General features: G+C 42.9%; 1 long non-coding RNA gene across 1 annotated transcript in view; it reads left to right on the top strand.

Annotated features, from left to right (window-relative positions):
- Nucleotides 1-27607, top strand: part of LOC144772279 (uncharacterized) — a 546095-nt gene that overhangs the window by 504893 nt on the left and 13595 nt on the right. The gene's annotated exons all lie outside the window — the stretch shown is intronic.

The following is a 27607-nucleotide window of genomic DNA, read 5'->3' as shown; positions in this document are numbered from 1 at the left end:
TCCGTCAAAATGACGATTCTGCCCCGTCTGCTCTACATCATGCAGACGCTCCCCCTCTGTCCGCCACCCACGACGCTGGCTCAAATGCAGCAACTCATCAACAGCTTCATTTGGAGGGAAAGAAACTGAGGCAGGACAATGGCAGCCTCGGTGTCCTGCATCTTGGGCGCTATTACGAAAGGGTATCAGGGATCCACTTTAGGAAGGTTCCCTGGCTTTCCTGATGTCATCGTCCGCTGGGTGCGCACCTCTCCCCAGTCTTGCGTGCCACTTGCAAGTGTGGAACAGGGTCCAAGAGAAGTGTCAGCTGCCCTCGAGTATCTAGATCCCTTTCATTGGGAACCTAGACTTCTCTCCGGACCTCGTGGGGAACACCTACTTGAAATGGCAAGAAGCAAACTGTAAACTTATAGGTGATCTCTTTGACATGCGGGGTATCCTGGACTTCCCTAGGTTGGTGGCTCATTATGGGGTCCACAAGGAAGCGTACTGGCTGTACTTAGCGCTGCGCCACTGGGTCACTTACATAATTCAAGGTTTGGTACATCACTCGCACCTCCAACAAACGCCTTCTGTCAGATATTTATGGCTTTCTCAACAGGTCAAGAACCCCAGCCAAATCTCCAGCGCAGCATAGGTGGGAGGCGGAACTTGAGTCAGGAGTTCTCCCCCAAAGAGTGGGCTGATATCATTCACAGGGTCCGGGCATCATCGTGCAGTAGCTCAGGAAAGGAAATGGTCTTGAAAATTGCACACTATTGGTATTATACCCCGGTGAACTTGGGTGCTCTGTGGCATGGTCCACAAAATCCAGGATGAACTTGTTGCCTAGGGCTGTCTTGGGGTCCAAAGGCCCAACAATGTCTATACTCACCCTCTCAAAAGGTGTCTCCACTACGTGGAGTGGAAGCAGGGTGTTATTTTTCTTTGCCCCTGACTTCCCAATGACATAGCAGGTCACGAAGGCTCTGCGGAATACATCTGCTTGCATTCTTATTCTGGGCCAACAGAAGTGGGTGACCAGTCAATCAAAGGTTTTGGCCTGCACTGTTGTCCTGACAGGCAAATGTCATATATCTTTCCCGTTTACCTGATCCATGAATAAAATCTAAAATACTAACCGTACGGGTACATTATAATCCCAGGTTTTCTGCTCCACAGTTATGTGGAATGAAAATTTGCCTAGCTCTTCGTGCTGGTAAGTTTCAATTCTATTAAGGACTCGGAGGCAAGGATTATGTCTTCTTCCTTCGCTCTTTATTCTTACACAGCAGCAAGAAATAACACAAAACAACTACATTTCCCATGAACACTTGGGAAGAACAAAAGTCCTAGCATTAGTCCTTCATCAGTATCAGCACTCCTGCCAGCTCCCATCATGCCCTGCTGCTGCTTCCTCTTTCTTTGCGTGAAGCCCATGTTCCAGCATTCCCATGCATCCGGTTTGGCACCGTCATTTCCTGCAAAAACCGCAGTGTCAGAGACAGAACTTCAACCAGCGCTAAATGCCACATAGAGAAAACAGTGCAAAGCATCAACAGCCATAAACAAGCAGAAAAATGCCTGAATGAGTTACTTACATTCCATACGGGGAGGGTCCACTTCTTGGAAGTCATTGGGAGGGATAATCGTCGCCACCGAGTCCTTAATAGAGTTGAAACTTACCAGCACGAAGAGCTAGGCAAATTTTCATTCTATGGCAGGACAGGAGGCTTCGGATTATGTCAGTTTAAAGCTTGTCGACAACTAGCCGTGCCACATCTATCACTGGTTTGAAATAAAACCTCTTAAAAGTGGAGTCTGAGGACCAATCGACCGCTCGTATCAGATCCTCCAATCTGGCCCTAAGGGCGAACGCTTTAGAGGCCATCGCCCCTCTCGCTGAATGAGCACCAAATTGCTTGGTATCAATCCCCGCCTCCTGCATCAACCAACACACCCATCTGGCGATAGTCGGGGATGAAACAGCCTTGTACGGTTTACGCAGGGCAATGAGAAGTTGTCTTTCGCCCGGAGGGCGGGTATCATCAGTCATATCCTCATAAGCACGGAGGCACTGTACCACACACAGTTTAGGGGAATCCGGAAAATCCGGGTACGAGATAGCCCTTGTGTTGGATTTAGTCCATCTACTCACCGTGAAGGACACCCCCTCCGGGGAAAAAACTCTGGCCGAAATGTCTAGTGCGTGACATCTGTAACTCGCCTGCAGGAAACCAGGCATAACAGCATCGCCTATTTAGTAGTGAGCTCCTTACGGGAAAGAAACCTATTCAGCTGCCAAGACAGAAACAAGTTCAAAACCCTGTTCACGTCCCAAAGGACAGAATAGGGCGGTTCCGGGGGCAGCGAGAGGCTGATCCCTCTCAGAAGTCTGCACACCAAGGGGTGCTCCCCAATCTGGGAACACTGCACCAGAACATGACCAGCCGAGATTGCGGATTGGAAAGTGTTGATTGAAGGGTCGGCTAGGCAATCCTCTGCCAAACTGGCCAGAAAATTAAGCCCCCACGGGATCAAAACTCCGTCGCACACACCAACGACGCCATCTATGCCAGGCTGACCGGTATCTCCTGGTCGTGCCATCAGCCCTTGCCTTGAGAGCAGGTCCTGAGCCTTTCCCGATAGACCTGGGAGAAACCAGCGACGTCGGAGATCCTCCAGGCCATCAGTCGCAGCGATCCCTCCTGGACTAACCGGTGGGGAACCCTGTCTGGACTGAGCAGAATGTAAAGAGAGTGGGGGAGTAGGATTGGAAAACCTCAAGAAAGTTCCAGTAGAACCGGAAACCAAACTTGAGACCTCCACCATGGTGTGATCACCACCTCTGCCAACTGACGACGCAGCAACGCTGATACCCGCGTTATAATTGAAAACGGGGGAAACGCATACCCCTGCTCGCCCGACCAATCCTGTAGGAAAGCATCCGTCGCTTCCGCCAACCGATCCGGGCGCCAACTGAAGAACCTCGGGAGTTGATGATCCAGGCGCGATGCAAACAGATCCACTGTGAAGGGACCCCACCTCTCCGCCAACAAGGAGAACATTTGAGGGTCCAGCTTCCACACTCTGGCATCCAGAAGGTGCCAGGAGTGCCAATCGGCCGCCTCATTCTGTTGATCCGGCAAATATTCCGCCGTGACCGATACCTGATGGTCCAGGCAAAAGTACCAGAAGTCCCGTGCGAGGTCCACTAGCATCTTGGATCTGGTACCCCCAGATGGTTGATGTACCTGACCGCCGAGACGTTGTCCATCTGGAGGAGGACACACGACTGAACTCTGTCCTTCGTCCAGCACTGAACCGCAATGGACTCCGCCAGCAACTCCAAGCAGTTGATGTGTAACGACTGCTTGTGTGTGGACCAGGCACCACCGGTGGAAAAATCCCCGCACCTGGCTCCCCAGCCGGAACAACTGGCGTCTGATTCGATAATTGTGTCTGGGGCTTCTTGCTACTGTGTAAGAGTAAAGAGCAAAGGAAGAAGGCATAATCCGAAGCCTCCGGTCCTGCCATAGAATTGTAGAGTAAAGAAATGGATTGTGTCTGTACGATTTCAAAACAAAAATAAAATGCTCATATTGACATATAATTACTGAATGTTCAGTATTTTTCGATTTGATAAAAAGTTCTTAAAACCTTTATTGGTCAAATTTAGGATTCACACAGGACAAGTTGTGATTCATTTTATTTTTTGAAAATATGAACTTTCAAGATATGGTCATTAGTGTTGCTTGGTTTGTAATTTATTTGAAAGTCTCATTTAATGTATAAGTAATCAAATGTTTTAAAAATTATTTTTTGTCAACCCTGAGATTTTTTATCTATTGATTGTTGTTTGCTATGTATCTGTGTATTTGAAGTTTAATGAATACATGTCTCTTTAAATGGATTTATTATCGGAATCTGTTTTGTGCATTATCTCTGCTATTTTTCTCAGATCCATTCTCAGTAGTACACTTCCATGGATATGGTGTCGACTTTTGTGGTTAGTTCAGTGGTGTCTTTTGCGATTCTCCAGCATGCTCTTTTACTTGGTGGTATTCTGGTTTACCACATTTGGGTTATTTTGTTGCTTTGTGTCAGTTTACTTGCTTGGCCTTACCCATAATTATTGTCTTTTCTGGGTTTTGTTCCTCTGGCCTTCACTCTGTTAGGAGCATTGCTGACTAAATGACTGGTTATTGAAATATTCTGCAGCTCCTCAGTGTTCTTTATCAGCCTTCGTGTACTGTTCTTTCCATTCTTCCTCTGTCTGGTACGCAGGAGCCTAATTTGGGGCATGATTTCAGCTGTTATGATATTCCCTATAGTTCCTTATTCACAGTGAGAGTGTCTTTCTGCGGCTCCTACCAGAAATACATGTCTACTGATTCTTTTTGGGTGTAGATGAATGTCAATGAGGTTTCACTTTACTGCCACATTATGGCTCTTAATATGTTGGTCTATGCTCAGCTAATGACTAATGAGGACGTTCTTGTTCATCTTTTACTGTTTCTATGTTACCAGCCATCTGGTGCCTCAGTTTTTGATCCTGCCACAGCGCCCTGTCCTAAATGTCTTTTGGCTTTCCATTTTCACCTCTGCGTCCCAACTTGATACTCTGGTTCACTCTATGCGAATCAGGGAGGGGCTCCCATCTTAGAGGTCCATTCCCAGTTCGACCCACCAAGCAAGTTTGGTTGCTGCTGTCAGCTATATTCTTTTTTTTTTGTTTAGACATTTTTTATTAATTCAAATACAAAACAAAGGCCATATGAAAACATATGTTTAACTTAAGTAAAATAAAACAATCAGGCATATGACATAAGATACATTTATAATTAAAGGGGAGAAATGGGAAAGGATAGCAGAAAAGAGAAGGAGAAAGAAGGGAGAAAAAGAAAGAGGAAGAAAGAAAGAAAGGGAAGAAAGAATCAAAATGATATACAGGAAAATATTGTGGAGAAAGAAAGAAAAAGAATTAACGTAAAAGAGGGTTAGAAGAGAGGTAAATGGTAAAGGGAAGCCAAAGGAGATCAGATTTGATTTTTTGAGAAACAGAAGAAGAGGAAACAATAGCAATCCTGTGTTCATCACAAATAAAATTCCACCAAGTAAGTAACGATAATTTGGAATTATCTTTCCAGGATGAAAAAATTACCTTAAAAGCTAAAGCAATAAAAAGATCAAACAGTCTTGAAACAGAGGATACAATGTCTACATCAGGTGATAAAGATCCTAAAAAAACATTCAGTAGAGTTAAAGTAGCCTTGAAATTAAACATTGACATGCAAACATTCCAAACTGAATTCCAAAAAGATCAAACAGAAGAACACTCATATAGTTGATGTTTTAACGTGCCTGTTTCATTAGAAGAAGACCAACAAATTGGAGAAGAGGTTGGTGAAAACTTACAAATGCTAACAGGAGTAATAATGAGAAATAAAAAACAAAGATTGAGTTATAAGCGCAGCAGCAGAAACTTTAAACAACTTGGACCACAGTTTCTCCCAAGTTATAACAGGGAGGGAAACGGACAGATCAGTTTCCCAAGCAATCTCAATATTGGACTTAGAGCGAACAGTAACATTAGATAATAATTTATATACAAGGGCAGCTTTAGGTCTGTGGGTTGAAAATAAAGGATATAAAGGTGTAGAGGGAGTTAAAGATGGTGAAGCAGGTGGGAGTGAGAAAGTAGACAAATGCGAATGTATGGCATTAGCAATGATATTGTTTTCATTGAGAAAGGAATCGGGTAACTGATAGCATATTTGTAACTCATGAAAAGGGATAATAGAGAGAAATTGATAAACAAAAGAGATATCCTTTTCCTTCTAGTATTTGTAGTAAAAAAGACTTGCCTTTATATTTAAGAAATTTATTATACCATACAATAGATGATAAAAAACGTTGAAGAGGAGTCAAATCCTTAGAGAATGTATTATAGAGTAACGTTTGGGAGTATTTCTAAACGGGGTTTTTGGACAAAAAGGAGCAATTAGACATAAAAAATATTATGATGAAAAGAAAAATCTTTTAATAATGAACATTCAAAAAGGATCCATCTGGGGACAGAAATATCCCAAAAATCATAGGCTAAGGAGTAAGTAAGTAAGTAAAATGTTATTGTTTGTAGTTAATTAAAACCTTTACAATATTGATGACATAAAAAGAAAAACACGTGATTTAAAACTATAATGAACAAGCGGACGGATCATTAAAAAAGAAAACTTTCTGTAATGTCTATGTAGATGGTGTATTTGTGGATGGAACTGATTGATTGCACATTCACTTAGTCGAAATTCGGACCTTTGAAATCCTTGTTCTCAGTGTTCACTATTAACTGAAGTGCCTTTTGACAAAATCTTGCAGCCCTGCAGGCTATCTGCAGTTGGTAACTGTTCAGCGCTAGCATAATGGCCGGGCGGCATGATCTAATTTGAGAAAATCGGAATACGTGGAGTAAATAATAACGTCTCAGGTCATAGGCTAAGGAAAAAGATTGTTTAATCAAAAAAGCTGAGTGATAAGCTTTAAAGTTAGGAACGCGGACACCACCTTCCTTCTTAGGTCGAATAAGTTTGCTTAGAGCAATACATGGGTGTTTATTATTCCACAAGAATTTTATACATTGGGGGCCAGATGTAGGAGCCTAAATACCGGTCGGTAACGGCCGATTTCGGCCGTTACCGACCGGTATTTAAGAATTGGCATGCAGGGTCCTATTTTACCGATTTGGTAAAATTACCGAATCGGTAAATTTACCGAATCGGTAATATACCGATTCGGTATTTTTACCGAATCGGTAACTTCCCGATGGAGGTGGGACTCTTCTGAGTCCCAAGGGCCTTACAGAATCGGTATTTTACCACCCAATCCAACTGGGTGGTAAAATACCGAATCCAGGTGTGCATGCACATTTGTGCATGCACATCTATGCCATGTGACAGACAGACATGCCCTTAGGGCATGTCTGTGTGCCACATGACACACAGGCCTGTATTTGGGGTGCTAGAGGATGTCAAAGTGACACCCCCTGCACCCTTGCAGGAATCGCTATTTAAAGATTCGGTAATTACCAAATCGGTATTTCCCATTGATTCCTATGGGCTTCACAGCCCATAGGAATCAATAGGAAATACCGATTCGGTATTTACCGAATCGGTAAATACCGAATTTTAAAGAATCGGTAATTCAATTACCGATTCTTCCTAAATCTCCCTCCTTCATATTTACCGATTCATAAATACCGAATCGGTAAAATTCGGTATTTATGAATCGGTAAATACGATTCTCCTACATCTGGCCCATAGAGTTTATTCGAGAAAAGTATACATAAGGGATTTTAATAGGGAGCATAGACACCGTGTACAATACATGAGGAGCAATCATCATTTTGATAGTATCCAATCTGCCCCACCATGAAAGATATAAGGGAGACCAGATGAGGAGGAGAGATTGAAGTTTCTTCAGCAATGCGGTAAATGTGGATTTATGTGTATCAGTTAGGGTTGATGAAAACCAAATGCCAAGGTATTTAATTTTAGAGGGACACCAAGCAAAATTAGTATCATTAAACATATATTGGTAAGAAATAGAATTTAAGGGTAGAACTTCTGTTTTTGATAAATTAAGTTTATAGCCAGAAATAGAGGAATAGAGTCGAACTTCATCCATAAAATGCGGAAGGGAATCAACCGGATTAGACATATAAATCAGTATATCATCTGCATGAGCAGAAATTTTTGTTTCAACAGAGAAAAGCTTAAAGCCAGAAATCTGAGAGTTTGTCCGGATACGCTCTAAGAATGGTTCAAGGCATAGGATAAATAATAAAGGAGAAAGAGGGCAACCCTGCCTTGTACCTCTAGATAAAGAAAAATACCTTGAAAAATGGTTATTAACAAAAATACTGGCTCGGGGACAAGAATACAAAAGTTTAATAAAAGAAATAAAAGAGGGACCAAAACCAAACCATTGAAGAGTTTGAAACATAAATTACCAATTGATACGGTCAAATGCTTTTTCAGCATCTAAAGATAGGGCTGCAAGGGGATCCTTAATTTTTTTGCCATGGGAAATAATATTAGAAAACATTCGAGCATTGTCAGAATCTAGTCTACCTTTCACAAATCCAACTTGGTCAGGTTTAATCAGAAGGGGGACGATGCTATCAGGGCGGGACGCAAGAATCTAAGCAAAAATGTTTCAATCATAATTAATCAGTGAAATAGGACGGTAGTTTTTGCAATAGGAATGGTCCTTATCAGGTTTAGCAATTATAATTATTAAGGCATCCTTAAAAGACCCAGAAGCGCTAGCATCAGCAATAAAGGTGTTAAAAAGTTGTAATAGTTTGGGGGCAAAAATTGAGTTAAAGGTAGAATAAAATTCAACAGGTAATCCATCAGGGCCTGGTGCCTTCGATTTTTTCAAAGAATGGATGGCATTGATCACTTCCTGAAGAGTAATATCTCTCTCTAATGCTTCAAATTCATCAGGAAGAGATGGTGGCGAGGGGAGACCTGAAAAAAAGTATTTAAATTCTGAGTAGAAGGGAATGTGTCATCAGAGTAAAGAGATTGATAATATTTATGAAAAACCTCAGCAATATCTTCGTGTCATGAGACTAGTTTATTAGTAGATTCATTGAGAATAAGGTCAATAGTTTTACGTTCAGACTTAACTTTTAAGTAGTTTGCTAGCATCTTCCCCGCTTTACTTTGACCTCCATGATATTTAGACTTAATCTTAAGCAAAATGTTACATGCTTCAACAGTTGCTAATTTATTAAGTTCAGCTTTAGCTACAATTAAATCATGAAGGGCATCAGGGGATCTAGAGGTAAAATATGCATGCTCTAATCCTTTAATATTACGCAATTGATCCTCATATTTATTCCTGGTGACCTTCTTCTTCTTAGATACATAAGAAATGGTGAAGGCACCGAGAGCAGCTTTAAAAACATCCCAGTTATTAGGGATATAAGTGTCTAATGGGTTATTAAAAGTAAAGAATTCATTGATAAAAATGGTGACATCTTTGATAAAAACAGTGTCAGGTAATAGAAAGGTATTAAATTTCCAGCGACTAAATTTGGAGGAGGTAAGTGAGAGATCTAGAACAGCATAAACAGGTGCATCGCCTGAAATACAAATGGATCCAATTTCAGACTGTTGAATAGAGGGAAGTAAGGACTTACTAACCAAAATATAATCAATTCTAGAACAAGTGTGATGCATATTTGAGGAAAAAGTGTATTCAAGCAAATCAGGGTTACAAGTTTTCCAAACATCATATAACGGACGAGAGGCAATGGCCGTTTGGAAGGATTTATGAGTCTTATCGGTTTGAAATTTGCATTTGGACAGTCTATCAGAAAAAGGGTCTAACCATTGGTTAACGTCACCAGCAACAATAATATTAGGGCAGTCAGTTGAGGAAAGAAGAATTTTAACATCACTCCAAAATTTGGGATCAGGTCGAACAGGACCATAGATATTTAACAAAACGAATGTTTTGTTTTGAATCACAATCTTAGCCATAACCCATCGACCATCATCATCATTTTGAGTAGATAAAATTTGAACAGATAAAGCTTTATGAAACAATATAGCAACACCCCCTTTTTTGTTAGATGCAGGGGAAAAAACAACTTGGCCCACCCATTGTCTTTTCAACTTTAGCGATTCCACATCTGTGCAATGAGTTTCTTGAAGAAAAGCAATTTGGGAATTAAGTTTAGATAAATGTGACAATAACTTTTGTCGTTTAACTGGATTTCCAAGACCCCGGACATTCCACGTAACAAAGTTACACATAATGGAGGGTTGGGAGGATGGGATACATGTGGAGTAGATACACTTCAAGGATGAGACAGATCAAGGCAAAACAACCAGATCTGTAAAAAGAGAAGAAGACAATGAAGAGGAAGCATAGTGGCACAAGGCAAGGCGGATCACAAAAAAAGAAATGAGATATAGGAGAAAAAGAACCATAAAAAACAGAACATCCTATCAAAACAAATTAGTGAAAAAAAAGAAGAAATGAGTAAAAGGAATCAAAAAGAGACAAAGAGGTAAGAAGGGTATAGAGACTCAGAAAGGAAAAAAGATGATTAATGTCAGAAAGACATGAGTAAAGCAAAACAAATGAGCTTATAGAGACAATCCTGAAGAGCTAAAAGAGAGAAGCAAAAAAAGAAAAATCAGGGGTTCGTATCCATTCTACTGGAGGAGAAGCCACGAAGAAAAAGTTTGAGTTTGTCAGGATCATCAAAGGAGCCCATTGTGTGTAACTTTGCAAAGGCAAGGATGGAGAATTCCGTATTGAAGATTAAGTTGTCTCATCTGAGGACGCAGAGCAAGGAATTCCTTACGACGAACGTTAGTAGCATTGGAAATAACTTGTGAAATGTAGATATTATGACCAGACCAAATAAGACGTCGTTTGAGTTTGGCTGCCGTCAAAATAGTCATTAGTTCAGTAAACTCCAGAAAGAGCATGATGATTCCACGAGGTCTCGTAGGGTTGGTGGTAAGGCGTCCCAAACGATGAGCTCTTTGTATATTGAGGGGGTTAGAAGAAGTTGGAAGACCTAAAAGCTAAGGAAGGAACTTCTGAAGGAACAGTACCATATTAGAACCCTCAACATTTTCCGGAAGGCCATAAAGGCGTAAATTATTTCTACTATTTCTATTTTCAAGGTCCTCTGTATGCAGTTCTAGCTTATGAATTTCCTGTTCTAGCATTGGAATCTTTGTAGAAATATCCTGAATGTCGCTAACTCGCTGCTCCAATTCCAATACTTTGCCTTCCATGACGATCCATCTTTCCTCTATTTGTTTTAACTTTTAGTTTGTTGCAGACATAAACAGTTGGAGATCTCGAACTTCCTCCAAAATGGAGTCTAAAACTGGATTCAGAGTAGAATGAATTGGAGATGGCGGGTCATTCTTGTGTCTCTTTGGTTTCGTGCCCGTAACAGAAGACCTGGCAGAATGAGATTTGTTGACCATTGTAACGAATTATCTAATTCAAACGTCCAATAGAAATGGATTGAGAAGATGGTACTCAATGAAGGAGAGGTTCAAAATGCACCAAAACAGCTCTTCAGAGAAAATACCGTAGATGTCTTCAGTTGAGAATAGCGTATTACAAACAAAGCGGCACAAAATATGCAGTGGAAGTATAGGTATTGCATCAATAGGATAATGGTGATGGCATATCAAAGGAGTGAAAAATGAAACGTGTGCTCAGCGACCAAAAGAGGTGGCCGCCCACCCTTCAAGGAAGATAAATAATGCCATATTACCAGGGGAAAGCTAGGAGCAGAGAAGATAGGGTCATTGCAAATCCTAATTGTTGCAAGAAACCAGCATAGCAAATGCAGCACTCCTTATAGCAACAAAAGCCTTCCCCACATTGAAATTCAAAAAATATGTGAGGAACGTATGTGAGGAACAACTTTGACCAAAAAAAGTCCATATAGAAACTGCCGATATCTCTGTCCCCGAAAGGCAGCAATGAAACAAAGTATCAGGCTAATGAGGAGACGCAGGCACGGTGACCTAAAATGGCGGCCGTCCGCGTCTCAGCTGAATGATGCAACTCGAGAAACATCTTGCCCATAAATGCCCATGGATATAATGTCAATAATTGAAGGACTTGAAAAAGTGCAGCGTGAAGAAGAAAAAAAAAAAGAAAAAAGGGCAGCGTGAAGAAAATTACCGGAGATGGTGAAGAGACGCGGGCACAGTGACCCGAAATGGCGGCCGCCCGCGCCTCAGCTGAAGGAGAAGTCTCCAAATTCCACATTTTATGTCCAAAGATGAATTGATGTTCCAATTCCGGTCCGGAGATTCACCGCATGTTCAGGAGACAATGGCCAGCACTCTGGAAGAAAAAACAGGCACAAAGGCGGCTCCAAAATGGGTAAAAGTTCCGCCCAGTCACGGAGCTCAAGCAGGGTCCGCCATTACGCCTTGGCGTTCAAGCCACACCCCCCTGTGTCAGCTATTTTCAACCATGTTCTCTCTGCACACCTGATTTGGTGCTGGTTCCACTGGGGCTGCTGCACCAGTTTACTGCTCTTGTAGGAATGGCTTATCTGTGTTATTTCGGGCCTTTTAGCTTGGTTCAGTTGTCCACATCACCAGTCTATTTAGAAAAGATCTGTGTTATTGCTTCCTTCATGCAGCTCTGTGCTCCGTGCCATTTCTGTGCATGTTTCTTTCCCGCTGGCTACAGGACATTTGCTGCTCACCAGTGTATGTTGGTAGTGCTGTTGGGGTCGGCAGCCCTGCAAAGTGTCACTCATCAGGTGCTAAACTGACACAAGATAGGTAAATTTCCCACATTCCTGCAATTTACGAAATTTTCACATAAAGTAAACTGCTCATTCTGAGCTTCGAGTGATTATTTAACCTATTTAGGGGCTGGTTACGAGCATAGGTGCTATTTATCACACCAGGTAAATATCAATACCACAGGGTTTGTTATTTATTGGGTGCAAAAAATAACAGGTGGATATTGGTGCAAACAATAACAGGTGGATATTGGTGTTTAACACACCTAAATCCTCATGATACAGTAATTACCATATGGTTTGCCCCTATTAAATTTTGGCAGGTTTGACCTGCCAAAATGTAACGAATGTTGAGGTATTTAACGCATCTCATACTCATTGAATGAATTAAAAAACACTCAATTTCTAATTCAGACCCATGCGTAACAGGGCTTTAGCATTGGTTATAATAAACAAACCCTTCGTATTCAGGCCCTTAGAGCCCACATTCTTTTGCAGGATTTTCATGGGTTAAATGTATCCCATGATGACTCTCTGCTAGCATTCAGCTACTGGCTGGGGGTTGAACAGATGTGGTTACCATGAAAACAGCAGAGGGCTGTGACTGACACACAGAACAAAGATCAACTGGAGCTTTCAAAAGTAAGAGGAAAGAAGGGCCTGGGTAGGGAAGTCCGATGTGGTAGAACTTTAAGTGTTTATGGGTTTATGTCAACGTGAGACAGTATGTTGAACAGGATCTCACAGACAGCAATGTCTGTGCTACTGCAGACTTCATACTCAACTTGCGCCCCAGCAGTCATAATGTGGTTAACTAGAAGTACAGGTGCAGGGTACAAGGCTGAGAATCTCGGCAATCGTTTAACATTATTCGTGCTTCTACAAATTCAAACTTTGTTCGTCTTACATACAGTGTTTTGCAGTTTAGTTTCTCATTTCCTCAGAAAACCTTTCCTAAGGGAAGGTGTAAACTAACTAAACAAACTCGTGGTTATTTTTCTTGTTGCGCAGACATCAGAAACATTTCTGTAATTTGATCTCTGTTTATTTGTTTTAATGAGAATAAACTGTAGAGCTTGTCACCTTTTCAGATTGAATAGTATTGTGGCTATTCATTTCAACATGGCCTTGCATGCCAACACTGTGTGCCATAGTAATCTCTGTGGAAACCAAAACATTGGGGGTAGTTTGTAAATGTCTCTTTGTGTGGGTGCTCCTGGCATGTGTGAAATGCAGATCAGCGACTGTGGTATTTGTAGGAAGCTAGCTCTTTATATAGTGGACCAAAAAGAGGTACACTAGGCAAATATTCCAGGCAAACCCCAAAGGAATTACAGAAGTACAAATTACACCCCAAATGCTCGGTTTTGTGGTAGTGTAGGTGACCAGTTAGGCATATCAGAGGGTAGTGCTTATCATTTATTGCACAGACAAAAGTACTACGTGAGACACACTCAGGAAAGAAATCCGACACCCATCTATGAAAATAACATGTACATTTATATGAATTTAGATAGCAAGCTCATCGGAATCAAGTAAGTTACGAATTTATACAGTTTTAAGAAGTGGACAGAGTGCAATCTGTGGGTGCTGTAATGTTATCCTATGAGGCAAAGACATGCACTGCATTCAGGCACTTAACAGGGAGTTACTGGACTGTTCTACAGGACTTAACATGAGTATTGGGCAAGGTCCAAGGCCATACCAACAGGTCACTTCGGGAGGCTCTGGGGCATCCGGGTACGGAGGTGTGTTATGGCGTCAGGTGTCCCATTCACTTCAATGGTAAACATTCCGGTCAGGAAGAGGCTGCAAGCTGGGACTGGGGGGGGGGGGGTAGTCTAGGGGAACCCACAGGGGAGCTTGTCCCGTGAGGTGCTCGTGTAGGAAACTGCCTCTTAACATGGTATGGAAAAAGAGGTATACAGTGCAAAGGCAGGGTCTTGCTCTAGCAATCCCTAGGTGCTTCTTTAGGGGTTAGTGTGGTTGAGCAGCAATAGCCTTATCAGAGAGGAGAGTTAGACATCTGCTGCACACGCGCAGCCAATAAATGATACACATGACTAAATGAAATCCACACCAATTTAGAAAAATAACACCTATCTTTATATAACTTTAAGCACTAAGATCATCAAAATCAAGTAAATACTTTTTAAAATAGCAAGTTTGTAGGAAACAGGTTTTTGATACTTTCAATCATAATTGAAGCACTTTGTGGCACTGTTAACCTAAGAGGAAAACATACTTTGCATACAGTAACTTAACAATGACTTACGTGACTCTTCACCAGGACTTAAGGTGAGTATGGGGCAAGGTCCAAAGTAGCAGCAAGAGGTCACCTCAGGAGGCACAGGGCATCCAGGTGCAGAGGTGTGTTTTTGCAGTGTCGGGTGATTTTGATATTTTAAATAGTGATTGAAGCCCTTCCTGGCAATGTTAACCTATGGAGCAAAAACACGTATTGTATTCAGGCACTCACAGCGAATTACGGGACCAAACTTCTGGACTTAAGGTGAGTTTGGGACAAGGTCCAAGTCCACACCAGCAGTTCACCTCCAGCAGCACTAGGGCCAGGTGCAGCCATGCAAAACAGCGCCAGTGCCCAGTGTTATCTAATGGGGGATCAGTCCAGTCATAAAGAGGCTGCAGGTGGGGACTGAGAGGTCAGCCGGCTGAACCAATGAGTGGGTACAGGTCCCTCACAAATGTTGGGGGACTTGGGGACAGCTTTGGTCCTATTCTCCTCGGGCTGGGGTGGCTGGGTGCAGAGGGTCTTTGGGGTGTCAGATTTCTTCGTCCCGTGACACTCGTGGATGAGGGGGACTGCAGAAAGAGGCTGCAGGCAGCGTTGGAGGGTTCATGAGGGGCAACACTAAAGTGGACTCTGTCTCTTGAGGGCTCGGGGACCACACTGACATGATTAGCCCACTTTAGCTTGGACTAGGAAGCGCGGGTGCCGTTGTGGTTTGCGTTGTTGGGCTTTTGTGGTTCCGTCGTGCCTCAGTCTTCTTTGGGGGCCAGCAAGATGCAGGGAAGCAGCTCCATTGCTTACGGAAGTCCTTGAGTCTTTATTGAAGGCAGGCAGTCCTCCCAGACTTTCAAGGCATGACAGCTTGCAGGACGAGATGGCTTTGGCACAATTCGACAGGGAAGCAGGGAAGCAGGAGACAGGCTGCAGGGCTGGGGCCAATTTGGTTGCTCTTTCACAGTCTCTGCTTTTGCAGCTCTTCAGTTTCCTTCTTCTTTGTAGGTCATCAGTATCTGATTTTCTGGTGCCCAGGGTACCTAACTAGTGAATTTAGGGGTGTTAGTGGAGTGTAGGGTAGTAGCTAAGGGGAATCACTACAACCCCCCTAAATGACCACTTCCTGTGGGAGGTGGTAATAACCCTGTCCCACAATTCCTGATTTTTCCATTACCAATATGGCTAACTTTGCAAAGTTGTCTGAGGGTGGACCCGCCTAGCTAACGCAATCATTTTTTCTGCCTGGCCAGGTGCCAAATGGCTCTGGACAAAGTAGGTCAGTTTCTTTTTCTGTGAGGGAAACCAGATTCACACACCAAAGGCGGTAGGCGCTTTGCATCTCCCTGCCTTGGAATGTTATTCTGCAGGTTATCCTGTGGGTGGAGGTAAAAGTACCCCCTGCCCAAGCATGCTCAGTTTTCAGCCCTCAGAGAGCAGAGGCCCTCACCTTTGGGTCTCAGACACTCAACTCTTGTGTCAGGCTGATGAAAGCCAGTCAGTCAGCACCGGGAGCTGGTAGGTTTTCAGGGGGCACCTCTATGGTGCTCAGTGTGTCCATGCATTACTAAATCTGACACTGGCATCAGGGTGGGTTTATTGATACAAGCTATTTGATACCAAACATCCCAAGTGTCAAAAAGAAATCCAGTACCCGTGGAGCTCATTTTCACCAGTGTCCCGCACAGGCCTTTAAAATGGCTTCTCTGATCACTTGTACTGGCAGTAATGGAACTGACCAACACAGGGTTATATCTGCTCATGCCGCTATGTCCTCACATGCAATATAAGGCACCCTGCCTTAGGGCTGTAAGACCTGCAATAGTGGTGGCTTAAAATTATTAAATGCAGTGTTAGGTGGCAGGACACACACATATGTGTGTCATGTTTTCACTTTTGTTTGTGCCAAGACACGCACCCTGCAGTGGCAATTTACACGAGCTTGGGGAGAGGTCCCTTAGGGTGGCACAATGCGTGTTGCAGCCCTCAAGGACCCTCTCCAGTGCCTTAGACCCTAGGTACCAGGGGTACCATTTACTAGGGGCTTACACAGGGTATAAAATGTATTGCCAACTGGAGTACAATTGCACAGTTTTGGGAAATAGATCTGGCACTGGAGACCTGGTTAGCAGGAACCCAGTACACTTTCAGTCAAAATCACATGAAAAGGCAGACAAAAAGTGGGGGTGACCATGTCAAAAAGGGCACTTTCCTACACTCAGTCACATAGGTACACTATTGGTTAACTTCTCCTCAGGCTGTTGGGCTCAGGTACAGGCATTTCTTTTGGTTTCAGGGTCGGTGCTGGAGCCACTTGCAGTTGGAGGGGGCCTACAGAAAGAGGCTGCAGGTGGCAACTGGAAGTTCAATCTTGGCAAACGCAATTGTGGGATTGGCCTTTGAGGGTCACGGGACCCTGTTGACACCGTCACCTTCCTAAGACTCAGGTTGGGGAGCGCGAGTGCAGAGGCACTTTGAGGTGTCATGTAGCAGCAGTCAGAGGCTCTCTTTTTGTCTTGATTTCTGCTGCCAAGAGGCAAACAGGACAGCTGGGCCACTCATGATGTGGGTCTCACTGTCCCTGAAGACCCTCGATGTGCAGTTCGTTTTCCCTTGGCATTGGTGTCTGGTCAGGACACAACAAGCCTTGGTTGCTGCAAGGGGTCCAGCACCCCAAGTATTGGTTGTTTGGCTCTGGTCAGTCTTGGCATCCATGCACTTGGACGGAGGATTGATCTGACCTGTAGGAGCACAGATACCGCTTTCTGGGTGGCTGTTGCATCAGAAGTCCTTGCAAGCGGCAGGCCGGTGTACTGGCCATTGATTCTTTGGTGGCTGCAGGGGATTAGCTCCTCTACTCTAAGGGAATTTCTTTGGCAATTGGCAAAGCACTGGCATCCCTCTGGGTTTCTTGGAGTTTGCACAGTGGCAGGACAGATCGGTTGCTCCATGAGGGCCAGGTTCAGCAGGCAGGCTGGCAGGGTTGGCACCAAGTCAGTTGTGCTCCTCGATTCTCGGGTTAGCAGTCTGCTTTGTCCACTTCTTCTTTTGTATCCATCGAAATCCGGGGACCTAGCATCAGGGGGTCCCCTAAATACTCAATTTAGGGGTGTTAAGGGATATTAGGGGTAGTAGCCAATGGTTGACTTAGCCCAGGGGTCACTAGAACCCCTAGATGACCACTTCCTTTGGGGAGTGGTCATCACCCTGTCCCAGAATTCCTAATTCCACCACACAAGATGATGGAATTTTGAAAGTTGTGCTCACTTCATGCTGTTCATCCTTGATATGTGTCCAGCCTGGTAGTGCAACACACCTCCTAAATAGCTAATTTTCTCATCTGTTCTGATGCCAGTTGGGCCCAGGGCAGGCTGTGCCATCTCCCCTGTCAGGGGAAGCCTTCAATTGCATTTCAAAGGTGACAGAGACCATTGAAGCCTCCTGCCTTGATATGCTGATTTACCATCCTTCCTAGAGGAGGAGGTGATAACAACGCTCTCCAGAGCAAGCATTGTTCCTGTCACATGGGACCAGGGCACACCTCCTAGGGGGGGTCAGATACTTGCCTGTGTTGTTAGGCTGGGCTGGAACAGCTAGCCAGCACACTAGAAGACTTGTAGGGTTCAGGGAGTACCTACAAGGTATCCTCTGGGTGCATGTATTAGTATATACATCACTCAAACAAGTGTGGGTTTATTTGATACCAAACACCATATGTTTAGTAACACCATTATGTAGCTTGTAAACTCATTATTTTGTTGTTGTCATAATTGTTTATTTTTATTAATACATTGAAGATATACAACAGTGACTCAAATGCTAATGTAATACAACAATGACTTAACTATGACATTGGCTGTTGCATGATGAGGAAGCATGTGTGAGAGGGCGGGGGAGCTTGTGGGGGAAGTGGGGGATGCAGGCGTGCAGCTGGGTTGGAAGGAAGTTGGAGCGGGCCATGGTGAGGATCTGGTATACGATTGCAGATGTTCACCCTGTCTCTGCTTAGCAATGTGCAGAGGTGCAGCTGCTGAATTGGTGTGGTGGGACTTGACGGCCATCCAATACGGTCAGACTTGGGGCTATGTTGGATTGTAATTTCAAGGGGCAGTGGGAAGAGAAGAAAAGGGTATCTAACATCTGTTATGTGAACATAGGGCAAATGCAGGGTGGGAGGGGACGCCTATGTGGGGGTAGGGGAATCACTGGTGCTCTCGCAAAGGGGGGGTAGGCTGCATGGCTTTTGCCATGCAGTGGTATGCCGCAATTGGGAGAGGGAGGAACTGAGAGAAGTGGGAGGGGAAGGGGAGTGACCAGGTGGGAGACTGAATAAGTCAAGACAGAAGGATGTGTTCCATCTTATGTACCTTATGATTGCTTCAATGTTCACTTGTACTACATTCGGTGTTAAGAGACATGGCACACAAGTATGTGCCATGTCGTGTTTTCACATTTTTAGAGCACCTTGTCACACAGCCCGCCATGGCAGTCTGTATGCGTTTGGTGCTGGGTCCCTTAGAGTTGCACAAGATATGCTGAAGCTCTTAGGGACCCTTTTTAGTACTTGTGCCCTAGGTACCAGAGGTACCACCTACTAGGGACTTACAGAGGTGCTAAAGACCTGGTCACTTGGGCATCAAATGCCTAGTTGTCTTGTTTTAGGGAAAGAACACTGGCACTGGGGACCTGGTTAGCAGGAACCCAGTGCACTTCAACAGCAAAAAATTGGGACCCCCTCTATTGAATACTTTTAGCCAGGGAAAAGAGAGGACAATATAAACATTAACAAGAGAAATTCCCCTTTGGCCTTATTTTTTCATGTACGACATTGTTCAAAATACATTTCAAAAAGAAGGCAACCTTCTAAGCAACACAGATAACATAGATTTATTTTATTTTCATTGTTTTCTTTATTTTTTACTAAAAGACCTTTTCTTCTTTTTTGTTCAGTGCTTTCACCATATCAAAAATAATTTTTCAGTTTTTATAAACATTTAAAAAGTCACAATACATAATTAACATATCTAAGAACAAGCAAGTCATTTAGATATACACTGATATTTACACACCAAACAACAATCACTCTCTACTCATACATCCCACATAACATATTCCACTTAACATCCAATACATCCATTCATTTCTGCGATAGAGGTAGTCCAGATGGTATAAGTGACTCAATACGCCAGGTCGACGCGTTTCGGTGGATTGAAACCACCTTCCTCAGGACCAGCAGAATTTGTCTTCCTACATTTATAGGTACAGGGTATCTGTAATAGTTAATAAATATTTATGTATCTGTGCTAGCTAACTGTACTCGAAAAACAGCAAAATTACAAGACAATTTATTAATTCGAAAATTACTTCCGAATACCCACAGGTACAATGTGCAGCCACCTATCCCCTCAGCCGAGGGAGTTGCATAGAAAGATGTCTTTTTAATCAAAATCAGTTTATATCACATATTTAAATGCTCTGCCTAAAGGTTGTTTTATTGGCAGGGTTGAAGAAAACAATTTGTCACGTCTACAGGTAACATACCTAATTTCATTGTTCAGGGAAGTACTTGTTTAAGAAAAGAGGAGGTTGTTGAGGGCCTTCTTAGAAACAAAGTATTCTACCATATAGTTATTTAAATGGCAGGGATAAAAAAGACAATTTATCACGAATACAGGAAACATACATAGTTTCAGTTTATGTATTGTAACTTTTTAAATGTTTATAAAAACTGAAAAATAATTTTTGATATGGTGAAAGCACTGAACAAAAAAGAAGAAATAAATCTATGTTATCTGTGTTGCTTAGAAGGTTTCCTTCTTTTTGAAATGTATTTTGAACAATGTCGTACATGAAAAAATAAGGCCAAAGGGGAATTTCTCTTGTTAACCCAGTGCACTTCAGTCAAAGTTGCATCAAGTACCAAGACACTGTACTGGAACACAAAATACGCTGTTCGCTCTCGATAATACGAACGAGTAAAAGGTGACCTTTCCGGCGCCAACAGTATCTTTTTAATTTACTCGGAGACGTCTGGCTCCGCTGTATGTTTCCTGCGTACGTACAATTTTATTTTAGATCCGGTTGGAGGTGACCTTTCCGGCACTTTTAAAATTTCTTCGGAGGTGTTCTGCCCCGCTGTCCGGTCCTTGCATGTTCACTAATCAACTTTGAGTCTAAGATATATGTGAAAAACGACATTCAAAAATCTGGTGGCTTTCTTAACGAGCGACATTTCTTCGCTAAAGATTCTGCCCTGGCATATAAGGTTTGCTATTTAGGAGCACGAAAGTATGTCCTATGTGAAGAATGTTTGAAGTTTTTATTCGCCACAATTGAATGACAGCAATGCCATATTCTGAAAGATTTCATGGGATGGGTGTATTGTTTTCTTGAAGAAGGTGCTGGCTTTTTCAAAAGCCCACACCGAAACGCGTCGATGCTTAGAATCAAGGAGAAATACTTTAGCATTAAAAGACAACAATTCTGATGAAAAGCTGAATTGATCTTATGGATGTAGCTCCTTGTTTACAAATAGGAATCAATTTTTCCTTTTATTTCTGTCTATCCCTATATTTGTTTTGCAAATATATTTTTAATGTTTCCTAGTATGGAATGATTTGATGAGCATATACCATATTGGTTATCACTGTTTTACTGTATCTTTTTAAATAAACTGTGAAGTATAATTTTCTATATATATGCTTTTTGCATTGCCTTCTTGTTATGTTTTGTCTAATCTGATATTGTCCTGTTAAATATACATGTGTGAGTGAATGCCTTAGTGTCAATTTGGCAAAAGGCCATCAGCATTATTGCCTACATGTTGGCCAGTGTGCATTTGCCAGTTGGTTGTTCATCTGTAATAGTGTTCCTAAACACTCATTCACTGATTGGTGACATGCATGAGGGAGTGAGATCTAGAACTGGAGTTATCATATGTGAATGGTTACACTGATCCTTACAAGGCAATCTGAGTATGCAATACCAGAGAGAGCTGTGATGTGCCTGCCCATTGAGATTCTAGTGATCCCACATCTTCTTGTCATAGATGTTCTTGGACACCCCAAACTTTCAAAGGTGTATCGGCTTGTGGCGATACAATCTATGACTGCCATCATCACCTGCCCCAAGCAGGATTGGTGATGTTCATATAGCTATTTAGAGTCTTGTGCTGTTTGAATTCAGAGTATCTATCTCCCAAATGTTTGGACCTCAATGATTTCAGGGAACTGTATCTGCTAAATGTGATACATAGCTAAACTACATGTGTACAGCTGTCATTTGACTTTTCAGGTAGTGGACATACGATGATTTGGAGTGCAAAGCATCATCAGAGCGCAATGTGCATTTGCATGTGAAATGATGCTTGCCACAACAGTAATTGATTGTACATTGATGTGCAACTTGTGTTCATGACATTTTATGAGTAATAGTTTGATTTATTTGATTTTGGGACTTGTGTGAGCATTGTGTAAATCTCTTTGCAATGGTACACAACAAGTGCCAAGTAGGCAAGGTGGTCAACTATCCTAGTATGGACAAAAGAATGGAGTGTAGAGAAATTCATCAATGCATTTGGGCCTGTCTGGGGTTATGACATGAGTGGAACAAACTGTTTGCAGGTCAGGTAGGATACATGAAGGTGGTGTGATCAGTGGATTTGTGAGGCTCAGGTGTGGAGACACAGTTGCAATAACCCCATGTTACATGTCATTTCAAGGACATCCAGGGTAAGCGGAGGAAAAGGGGCCAACATCGAAGGGGACACAGCGGGTTACAGCAGTTCTGGACATGAGACGTCAGACACGGAGGGACCCAGTGACCAGGAGGGTGTGGGGAGTGCCCGGAGGACAACACATCATCTGAGTCATCCTCCAGTGGACACTCCTGAGTGGTGGTGGACCCAAAGGGATTAGCTCCACATTCTTCCTTGTCCATCACCCTGTTCCACCCCTACCCTCCCAGGTGTCCCCCTACAAGTTGCCGGTTTCCACTCCCCTAAGAGGAGAGGGATCTCCTAAGCTCTAGACACCTCAGCCCCTGCACCTGTTATCCCCACTGCCCGAGGGAGGAGGTTATTGACCCCCTGAGGAGCATCTCTGTGTGTCAGAATGCAGTCCTGAATGCCATCCATGGGCAAAGCAACCAAGTGACCCAGATGGTTGTCTAAATAAAAGGCATTCACATTGCCATGCCTGGCCTACAGAGATATTTGACAGCTCTGGTCTCCTCCCTCACGGCATCCCTCCAGCAATCACAGCCTTCCATCCCCCCTTCTGCCCCTTCCCCATCCCAATTCCCATTCCTATCCCAAGCACACATGTACCTAACCATACACTAACATCATCAGACACAAGCACCGCACACAAACACAAGACTTCAAATAAATTCTTACATACATGCCAACAGCAGGCACTCACCTCCCACACCATGGCCACCTTCCCACTCATACCTCCAGGTACCACAGCAACACATATAGAGCCCTCCTTAGACATACCCATACCCATAGATATCACAGAAACACACACTGACCCCTCCACAAACACAACCATACCCACAGATACCACAGCAACACTCACTGACCCCTCCACAGACACATCCCTGTCCACAGACACCACAGCAACACTCACTGACCCCTCTACAGACACAACCATACCAAAAGACACCACAACAATACTCACTGGCCCCTCCACAGACACAACCATACTCACAGACACCACAGCAACAGTCACAGAGCCCTCTACAACACCCAGCACATTCACATCACTCCCATCAAAAAAACGCAAACGTTCACAGTCACTCACACAGTAGACACCAACACAATACACAGTGCACACAGCAGACCCAGCTCACACATCCACTTCCTCTTCCTCCCAACCCATACTCCATTCCAAACACCCTACCGGTTTTCCCTGCGAGAATGTCATGTTTGCCGATACTCTTACCCCTCTGAAACTTGACCGTCCTCCCAAAGTCCCAAAAGTGTCTCCCACACCCAAACCCATCCCTTCCACTTCCCACTCCACCCCAGAAAAGCAGCCTCCCTACCTCATGAATCCAGCTGAAAAGAGAGAAAAACGAAAGAAAACACCATCTATAGCTAACCCAGCCCAAACCCAACAAGCCCAATCCAAAGTACAAATCCACCAATCCCTAAACCTCTTCTCCCCATTTCAAATACCTGCTTCGAGGTGCCTGCTATGTCCAATGACTGCCCCTTTGTGAGGATGTTCCCTAGCAGTGTCAGTAAGGGCAGATTTAGTGACACAGCCTTGTGCTGTGACATAGAGTGATAATATGGACTGTCCATTGGCCTGTGTTTACACTCCTGTTGTGACATACTGTCGTTAAAATCTTTTCATAGTTTTGAAGACAATGGTCCTGCCATTACTTTTCTGACTGGTTGACGTTCTTAGGTAGTTAGTTATGTGTGAGTATAGTTACTTTTGTTTCATTCCCAATTGTTAATCCAGTTGAAGTGGTTAGTATAATGTGCCTTCGGAGCCAGTGCTGGAGCTACACAGAACAAGGGGACATGTTGGATGGATGTCTATGTAGGATGACATCCAAATGGGGCACACATTGCATTTAATGACATGTTATATGGGAAGTATTTCAGTTTGTCCTGGCCACTGTCAATGCCATTTAGATTGCACTTCTCCCTACGATATAGGTTGTATATGCAGTATGCATGTTGAAGTTAGATATTTGTGTATCCACACATGGAGGGTGTCACCTTGTCATACTTTTGTGGAGTTCTGCCGGGACATGTGTCCATTTTGCAGTGTGTACTTAGAGGTACTTCATCTAGATGTATGCCATATGCTCTTAGTGCTGTGTTTGCTTTCATAATCTTCACGTACCCATTGCCTACACTTGCACAGCACTTGGTTATGCTATTGGCTGTCTCGGACGTACTTCAGTTCCCAGGTCCAGTGCACATGGAGTTTGTCAGCCATGTGCAAAATGTACTGTGCCCCAGGGCCCCAACTTTTCCGTGTTCCCCCTGATAGAGGCATAGCTATCCTGCAGAGAGTGTTTCCATTGTGCGTCTTAGAATGGTTCTCATTCTGAATCTATGTAATTCCATGGACTGACATTATCTTTTCATGAGGGTTATGTGTGAGAGTCCAATACAGAGTTGTAGCAAGAAGGTGTGTTTCTGTTTAATGACTTAACCACACAGATGCTTCTTTAACAGCAAAACAGGACCTGGGATGTGTGTACTGTGAGTGTGTCACATTCACTATAGTACCTTGGTTAGATTTGGAATAAGAGGGCCTCATGATGCTTGTAATCACTTCAATCTCACGTTACCAACACTAGACATATGGTAAGATACATGATAAGTGGAGATCAGTTTTGACATGGCAGACAAGTGAGAAGGAGTAAAAGGAGTAAAAGGAGTCTGTCATCTTGGTTAGAGTTGGAGTGAGAGGGCCTCATGGTAGTTGTAGTCACTTCGAGCACTTGACATATGGTAAGCTGCATGAACAGTGAAGATCAATAGTAACATGGCAGTCAAGTAAGAAAGGGCAAAAGAAGTGTCACAGACAATAATAGGTGGGATATTGATGAAGAGGAGCTGTTGTGGAACACAAAATAATGCATGCATCACTATCACTGAACATAAGTTGCATCACATGGCCATTTGTGTACTATGTGCCTGTGCAGTGTCAGTGTTTTGGCCTAAGAAGGCATTCTTCAGATGTATTTTTGATTATTGTTATGAAACAATCTGAGACAGGGTCCCTGTATACCTGTAAATTACTAAGGGACACCAACTCCCTTGCCAGGTTCATGGCGGGCATGATTTTATGATTTCATCCATGACGGAGTGGGTGTTGAACATGGTCGAGCAAGTACAGCAGCGGCAGGACATGTCCAAAGGGCTCCATGATGGTAGAAGATAAGTAGAGGTGAGTTGCAGCCTAATATTCCTCCTTTTCTGCCATCTCAGATGTGGTAGTTGGACGCCATGATCGCGCCAGCTGTAAAACAACTCGTAATTGAGCCGGCAGTTCCATTGGCAGTCCAAGCCTCCCACAGCTTCATAGGCTCATTCTGCAGCCTCCGGGGTCAGAGTTGGCTGGCAGTGACAGTGGTTCAGCCACGGTCTTTGAAAAGCCAATCCGCCCATCTCATAATATGGCAAACCTACTGCAAGGCTCGTGGTGGTCAGACCACAACCACAGGTACTGCAATCCACAGACTTAATTTCATGGATGTGATGACTCGCAACAGGTTTCACACAAAGGGGCCCATTAGAAACACAGATTGCAAAATGTATTGAACTGATTTAGTATTAATTACTAACATGTATGATATGAAAGTCGCCATATTCACTGTGGATTGTGTTTTCTCATTGATTATAGTGAAGAAGTGCCTTCAAGCACCAAATGCATTGGGTTTTTAATTAATAAAACATTGCCCGGAATAAAGTATGCCTTATTCGTGTTATTTTAAGGAGTTCTTTTAAGGAGGTCCGGATGGACACATTGGGAACATCAGAAACCTGTGAAATAGCAGTATCACTCTGTGTGTGGAATCACAATAATGTAGTGAGAAATAAATAACAGAAATGAATCAATATAAAGTTGAAACAAACAAAAATATAAAAATGAGTATGTTCGTGATGATGTCGCCTGTCGGCACAATGCAACTGTGCAATTGGTTGGGGTGACATGTTGCCCCATTGTTACCAATTTCCCCCTGCCATATTATTATGGCGGGGGGACAGCGGAGGACGGAAACACCTATGGTACCTCTGGTACTCCCCCATATGCACCCCCCACCCCTCCCCGGAGTCCTTGGGGGCCCGCAACGGGCCCCCAAAGCGGACTCTGTGTAGGCATATTTACTTTGACATGCTGATGTATTCCATGTTTAATGTACAGTGCCGTAAAACGACTATTAGTTTGAATGTTGTACAATTCCAAACATATCAGCTTAATGAAGAATATATTATCAGTGTGGTGGACTAATAGTTTGTTGCTCTGAATGTTTGTGCAAGTGCTCATATAGATGGTAAATAGTGTAACCGTACTACTTATTTCAGTTTTTTTAAATCAAAATGTATAGTGTCCCCAGTTCCACAATTTGTTGTCCTTATACCTCCAGGTTGTCAATCAGTTGCTCATGAGTATTTCTGTTTTCTTAAATTACCATTGATAAACACAATTATGACCTTCATTTCGTGAAAATCTATTGTCGTCTCTCTGACACATCAAGGGATTAAACTGGAAGTGAGTAAAAATTGATACCTTACATAACAAAATTATAATGAACAAATACTATTTTAACAAACAGAAGTAGCTGGCATGCTCAAACATATGCCCTCATGTAACTCGGTCAAAATTAACACATTTAAAATTATAGTTGCCTTGGCTTCTACTATAATTGTTTGTTTCATTGGCACTTGCATTTGCTTCTGAGTAACTGCATCCTAGAAGCAGTAGTTGGCATCAAATGTCACTAATTATTTTCATGAATAAAGATAAGTCTTCAGTAGGTGCATAGGAATGCTGTTTTCAAAGCTTCTCCAGTCTCCACCCATGTAATCAACCAATCTATTTGCTCTGTGTTTCACACACAACCTTTGATGATAAAACGTCTTTAATTATCCCATGAGGACTGAATGTAATAAAATAATTTAATTTGAGGAGTAACCCCCACTAACTACACTATAGAAAATACATGTATCGCATTTCTATTCACAGAATTTCAAGAAGAGTATCTTAGGATCAGATCTTAGGAACTCAATGAACCTTGCTCCTCCATATTATGATGGTAGAACTATCATAGAAGCAGTGATTGAATTGAGTTTATAAAAAAGGAATCCACAAAATACCTCATACCCTATTGCTCTTTCTACTATTTTTTTGTTTTGAACAATCAGAAAAAGGCTACTGCTTAACTCAATGTATACTAAAACATTGTCACTATTTTTATCAATTTCCTGTAGGAGGGTATACATTTTAGCAACAAAAGCCCCATCGATCAATAGACTGGCCTTTTAGTCTTTTGTACATATGGCTCCATATAATGATATTTTCTCTTTGAAATTCATTACA

Source organism: Lissotriton helveticus, chromosome 1_1 (genome assembly GCF_964261635.1).
Source record: "Lissotriton helveticus chromosome 1_1, aLisHel1.1, whole genome shotgun sequence".
NCBI lineage: Eukaryota > Metazoa > Chordata > Amphibia > Caudata > Salamandridae > Lissotriton > Lissotriton helveticus.
This window is presented reverse-complemented; position numbering and strand designations above follow the sequence as displayed.